This window comes from Gossypium raimondii, chromosome 3 (assembly GCF_025698545.1).
Source record: "Gossypium raimondii isolate GPD5lz chromosome 3, ASM2569854v1, whole genome shotgun sequence".
Lineage (NCBI taxonomy): Eukaryota > Viridiplantae > Streptophyta > Magnoliopsida > Malvales > Malvaceae > Gossypium > Gossypium raimondii.
Window position 1 is genome coordinate 36,397,006 of NC_068567.1, and position 7,451 is coordinate 36,404,456.

At 31.4% G+C, this 7,451-nt stretch overlaps 1 non-coding gene across 1 annotated transcript; it reads left to right on the top strand.

Moving 5' to 3' along the window:
• Positions 1–1,845: 1,845 nt before the first annotated feature.
• On the top strand, positions 1,846–1,949 carry LOC128040276 (small nucleolar RNA R71). The gene has a single exon (XR_008194932.1). It is a non-coding gene; the product is annotated as a small nucleolar RNA R71 (small nucleolar RNA).
• The last annotated feature ends 5,502 nt before the right edge of the window (positions 1,950–7,451 follow it).

Consider the following 7,451-nt stretch of genomic DNA (forward strand, 5'->3'; position numbering starts at 1 on the left):
CCATGCAACCAACGTGAGAAGAGAGGAAAAGAAAAAAAATTTCCTTTCTTTACAATTTGGTCCTCCCACCAAAAATTTCACCATTTTCACTTAGAAATCAAAGAAATTTCCATAGCCACCAAGAGAGAAAATTGATACGGAGACAATGGGAAGCTAGAATATCAAGTTAGATTCAAGAAATAGAAGCTAGAGGAGAGAGAAAATTAAGTTAAAGATTGAAATCAATAGCACAAGGTAAGAACATCAAGATTTCAATATATTTTAAGTTTGATATTATTGAAAAAGCATGGAAATAATGCTATAGTAGAGCTTTCTTATATAAGGTCTTAAATTCTTGATATATTAGTGAAGAGAAATAAGTGAAAGTGATGGGAAATATTATAGAGAAAGGGAATAAGGAGTTATACACCTAGTAATCAACATTTTGCACTAAAACAGTTTTGGACAAGAGAGTAGGTTAACTTTGAAAAATCACCATAAATTGTGGAAATAGAATGAGAGTATGAATAAAATATGGTATTAAATCTTATTAAGTATAATTTTTCATAGAAGAAACAATGTAAGTAATGGAATTGTAAAACATGAGATATAATAAATTTTGTGAGACAATGTCGAATGAATTTGGGTTCCCTGTTTGGAAAATGATAAAAAATTGAATAAAAATAATTATAGGCTTAAATTTATATGTTTAGAATCCTTAATGAGTCTATTTTCATAAGAAACAAATAGAAACATCATCCAAATTCTGTACAAGGAGATAATTAATTTTTAGTGAAGAAGGGTCGAAACTGTCAGACAACAGAATAAGGATGACTTTAAAGAATAAACTGTTCTTATTGGCTGAACCAAAAATTATAAAAATTTTATGGTAAGAAGATATATGAGTCTAGTTTCATAGAAAATTTTGGATCTCAATTTGGAGTTCTTTAGCTTAAGATATAATTAATTTAGTGACTATGACTCAAGTGAACGACTTGTTATGAGTAAATAAGTGAATAGTGGTATCATGTATATATCAAGGATGTGGAATGGAGTGGATGAGGAGGAAAATATATGTGAATATATCATGATTTTATTTTTAAAATAGCTAATTTACATGTTTTAGATTCAAGGACTAAATTGAATAAAAGTAATATTTTAAGGGTAAATTGGTAAAGATGTCAAAAAGTGACCAAATTGCATGAAATGAATTTTTTATTATTTAAATTAATAAATTGAATGAAATATTAATTTATATCAAGTTGGGTGAAAATTGAGAAAATAGAAAATCACCAAAATGTCTCGAATTTTGGTATTTTTGTAATTTAGCTTGGTAAGTTCGTGTAACTTGAATTATATTCTTAGATGATTGAAATATATATATTTGATTGAGAATTGATTTGAATTGTGAACATGAGAAATTGTGAATTGAATGAAATGAAAATGAAGCTTTGAATTACATGAGTAAATATCGGGTCTTGTAGGCCCTGTTTGTTATGAATATAATATTTCGAGGATATGTTGTAAAAAAAATTATAAAAGCACGTTAATAATTTAAAAGTTTTAATTCGGATGAAATTTTGTAACTCAGTTTAATACGTATGCAAATGTATGTCTTCTAGTAATGTCTCGTACCCTATTCCGGCGTCGAATACGGGAAAGAGGTTTTACAATGCGACATCGCTAGATTTGGTCATAACGTTTAGACCATGTTTGGGGTGTTACATTAGCGCCATATTCTCGATGATCTCATACGCATCCTCATACATTCTATTCATAGGGGCTCCTCTTGCTGCTCCGTCTAATTGGGATCGTGCATTTGCATCCAACCCACTATAAAACATCTGCAGTCGCATACATTCAGGAAATATGTGGTGTGAACATTTTTAAATAAACATTTTGAACCGTTCCTATACCTCATAAATCTTTCTCCCTCCATCAGTCTAAAAATGAAAATCTCTCTTCTTAGTTGTACTGCTTTGCTGATTGGGAAAAAATTCTGTAAGAACTTTCCAACGAGTTCATCCCATGCATTGATAGACCCTGGTGTCTACGAGTCTAACCAAGAAAAGACATTATCAATCAAGGAGAAGGGGAACAATTGAAGATGAATAGCGTCATCAGTGACCCAGCTATACTTAAAAGTATCAAAAAGTTGAAGGAATCATTTTAAATGTTAATTAGGATCCTCTATCATAGTAAAGAATTTTAGATTGTTCTGGATCATTTGAATCATAGTCGGTTTTATCTCGAAATTATTAGTTGTAATTGCAAGCATTGCTATACTTTCTTGGACCATATCCATACTTGCTAAGGCATAATCCCTTAAAGTTCTTTCGTTCCGAGCCATCTGAATGGTTGCAGGAAGTTGTGGTGCTGGCAGGTTTCCTAGGGCATTATCGTTAGCGTCGTTAAATAGTGGATTTTCATGTGGTATGTTACCTACAGCTGGTGGTGTTAGATCTTGCATTTGCTACTGCTATTGCTATTGTTGTCGATGATTTCTTTGGATTATTCTCTCTGGATCTGTGGTTGCTACAATAGGTGTGCCCCTACTACGAGTCATACACTAACCCAGAAAGAAAATATTAGCTACAATAAATGAAATAAAGTAAAATCGTATCTATAACTGAGAAATTTCCTAGTTATTTTTTTACTGAACACCCGTAACCGTCACCGGAATAGGTTAAGAGGCATTACCAGACTTACAACTCATTTCAGAATAGTAATTCATCAACATTTAACTAATATCATATCATTTCAGTAATTATCAATCATTCATATTCATAACATGCATAAATCAAGCATTTCCGAAATATAAAACATCATACACATGACATACTATATACCATACCAATTTGCCACATTCATAAAGCATTTTCAAATCACTTATTCATCTCACAATAGTAAGGGTATATGTATTAAGACTTTCATTCATGAGTTTGTCAAAACATATCATTTTGCACCCATTTAACCATTACATCACTAAGCCAAATCTCATGGCTTACACACATCAAACATATATACATATACTTTATAAACTAAGTGATCAAAACACCATCCCTTCATCTAGCCTATACATGCCATATTTACACAATTTCCTTAAGTTCAAAAGTACTGAAAAGTCGCCTGGATAGTGTGATACCAATCTCCAACTTTGTCCGAATCGAGTTAGATAACGAACCTCTATAAAACACAGAAGATAAACAGAGTAAGCATTTAAGCTTAGTAAGCCCGTATAATAGAATTAAACTTACCATAATTTAAGTAATTAAATCAATATGTCCAACTCGAATATTCAAATGCCTATCACACATACACCTCAATAGGTTAGAGTCTCAGACATGCATATAACTAACATTTCATCAATGAATGTTTCAATTTAGTATTCAAATCACATAGCATTTCATTCATACATTTCATAATATCTCATTTCCATTTCCATACGTCCATGTAACACATATCACATTTCATCTATACAAGTCACATAGATTAAATTCCATTTCATTCTACATTATATAATCGGTAACAGTGTGTGTAATGCCTATTGAACCTACTGAAATATCGAAGGATACTCGGGTGATACACACTATGTGTATTAATTGGTAATCCGTCAATTCATTATTATTTCCACTCTTTCGAGCCATGATCGGTAAGCTCATTCCGAGCTAAAGAACGGTAAGGTCTATCGAGTTGAAACGATAAGCTCATAAGAGCTGATATATTGGTAAACTCATACGAGTTGTGGTGTATCCGCAACAAATACAGGAGCTCGACCAAAACGGTAACCCTAGTGACATGTCACTCGTATCCTATGATTTTCTATAGTTCAAACGGGGCTCGGTATTACTCAATATATAAAGCTCCATTCGGCAACATTCTAAATAGAAAATTTTCCAACCAAATACTATCATTTCTAATCAACCATAAATTAATTATAGAACACATTTAACGATTACGATAATAACATAACTCGAAACACTATTCCAATCCAATTTCCTATTAGTTTAACAATTAAAAAATGAAAAGTTAAGGAAACATTACCTCAAGGACTTACTCGGATAACTCTATTTATAAATAATGTATAAAGCCATATATATATAAAGTATACAATATTAATATACGATTTTTGGACAGCTTAACCATTAAAAATAAGTAGCATGTATACATCAAATGCTCAATCAATTTAAACGTTAGAAATCAGACAGCATTAATATACAAATTTTGACAAACATTAATTCTTCAATTTGGGCAAGCATTTAAATATGGAAAAACATAGGTAACATGTCTTGTTTTGGACAGCTTTAATACTTCAATTAAACAAGCAATTAATTCAATCGAACAACATAAAAAAATCTCCAACTTTGATCGATTAACATTCATACAACCAAAAGTGTAATGTTAAGCAATTCAATATCATTTATTTCAACCATTCAATTCACATATATATACATATTCATTTCATACAATTTCAATTAAATGAAAGTTCGATTCTAATTATACGAACCTACCTCGAGTTGCTCGGATGGAAATTATCGACTATTCGTCCACTTTTCCTTTTTCTCGATCTAATCCCAATCTCGACTTATCTTGATCTATATATTATCAAAATTAGCTTATTTAATCAACTATTTATTCAATGTAGTCCAAAACACACATTACGGCTATTTTACACATTTGTCCCTAAATTTTCACATTTTTACAATTTAGTCCTTATCACATAAAATTGCAAATTCATGCAATTTAGTACAAACCCATGCTTAACCAATTTTAATACATGTTACTAGTATCTCATATTGTCAATTTATTCACACTTTTAACTACCACATTTCACATTTTATCAATTTAATCCCTTTTTGATATCTTTGTCAAAAATCACTTAACAAAACTTGTATATCTAACATTAAACCTTCATAATCTATCATTAAAAACTTAAACAACCAAGCATTCAACAATGGCATCACTTGAAATCTATAACAGTTTCAAAAACGAAGGTACGGGCTAGCTAGATTAAGCTACAACGATCTTGAAAACGTAAAAATAATTAAAAATGGGACAAAATATCTTACCAATCAAGGAAAAAAAGAATGGCCGAATGCTAAGCTTCCATGGCTTTCTTTTTCTTTGATTTTCGGTTGAAATAATGGTTAAAGATGATAACCTAATTGTTGTTTTATTTTATTTTGTCATTATTTACCAAATCACATAATTAACCTTTAAAAACATTTAAAACTACACCAATTGCCATGCTATCATCTTCCACTAACTCTCCAATGGTCTATTGACCACTTAAGGACCTTTACTTTAAGGTTCTATAGCTATTTAATACATTTAACTAATATAACACAAGTTTTTCTCTTTACGCGTTTTAGTCCTTTTTGACAAATTAAGCAATCAAACAGTAAAATTTCTTTACAAAGTTTTCACATAGTAATTCTATCATATTATAAACCTTATTAAAATAATAAAATAAAATTTTCAACCTCGAATTTGTGCTTCTGAAACCATTGTTCTAATTTAACAAAAATCGGGCTGTTACATTTACATGCAAAAATTATAATTAACCTAGTGACGTTGCCTCCCCGACAACAGCGCCAACAACTTGACCGCCTCCGAATGTACTAACGTCTAGAGTGTGAATAGTATAATAAAATATAGAATTAAGAGGTGGTATCCGCAAGTATACAAGTCTAGTTGTAGTATAGTTTTACAACGGAATAGGTGAGTACTCCGAGGATCGTACCCAAGGGAGGTAAGTGCTAGATCAATTTTAACCTAAGCGATAAAAGATATAATTATTACTTTAGATTTAGTTATAGTACGAAGAATATAAAATAAATTATTTTTATAATGATAAAAATAAAACAACATAAAAAAATTCAAGAGATTAAAAAGGAAGAATAAATCAAATCTAAGTATGGGTGATTAGCTCGCTTCGATAATTTCCATCAACTGTCACTTCGAATTCCTCGTCAATCAGCTACTCATTACCCTAGCAAGATCTTCCAGTCTTCTATGAACATAATAAGTTACCAAGAACTATTAATCTGTTGGGAAATATGAATTTTGGGTTAATTCCCACTTTGATGACTTCCCAGGATTATCAGGCGTAGGGTTTGTTTCAAATTCTCCTTTTTCCAAACAGCTGATCTGTTGAGTAACTTACAAAATAGTTAATAGATCATACCTCCACTCGCTAATCCCCATAGAAGGATTAGTTCCTCATGGCATTCATAAAAAATATATAATTGATGTAAAAAAAAAGCATGTTATTTAAATTGAGAATATAGAGTAAATGAAAGAGTCTGATTGTATTGATATTAAGCGTAAATCCATAGAGTTGAATGATTCCACAATTCAAATCTCTTGAAAGAAAACAACAAACAAATAAACTAAATTATAGAAACCTAAGAAATAAACTAGGTTAATTCAAAGATGTCTTTAACATGTTCCAAAAAAGCCTATTTATAGCCTTCAGGTGGTCGTCGTCCTTAACCCTAGGTTAGCTGAGGTTTCTGAGCTTAAAGTTCCATTGTGCGGACCAAAATGCCTCTTCTTCGTGTTTAATTTCTATCCCAGAGTTAATGTCGCTACACACTTGGACCTGTGTCGCAACATAGCAACCAATATGCTCCTCTATAGTAATCTTTAGGGGTATGTCGCGACACCCTCAATCTGTGTCGTGACTTCGAAGGCAGACTTGAGTTTTCTTTGTTCTGGTCCCTATGTTGTGACATCAGTCCTTCCGTGTTGTGACATAACGTCCAGTATCATCCTAAAATGCCTTTTAATGGTCTCATACATACTTATAAAGTACGTTAGCTCTCCCTTAGGCCTCATTTGGCCCTTAAGGTTAATAAAAGACTTAATTTGCACATTTTATTGAATGTAAGAAAAATTAAAGAAACCTAACTAAAATGTAATGGAAATGCTTGTATTTAGGCTCCTTAAGTGTGAAAATTAGTTTAATCTACTACACTGAATTTTGACAAATCAGCTTACTATGAATGTTAATGAGTTTGAACCATAAATGATGTTTGATTTTTGGATACTTACATGTTATTTTAAAAGTGTGTATGATGGCATTGTGATAATCCATAGTTGAAGCTTCTAAATGGCCAAATTTGAATGTGAATGCTTAAGCTATTGTGATGAGGTTAGCATGGTTGATGGTCAATTTTTGATATGTGGTGAATGGTATTTTTGGATCAAATGAAGCATAATGTTATTTTGGTATAAATGTACTTATGTGCATAGTTGACTTGTTATAGAATGTATGTGGAAATTTCCATGATTGAAGGCTAAATGGGATAAGTTGATATGGTCATTAAGATTTGATTCAATGGAAGCTTTTTTGGTTTAAGTTATGCATGAGTAGGTGTCATGTTGAATGTTAATTGTGAAATGTTGGTTAGTGGATTGAAAATAGATGAATTGGGGCATATTAGTATGGCTTGGGATAGGTTTTATGC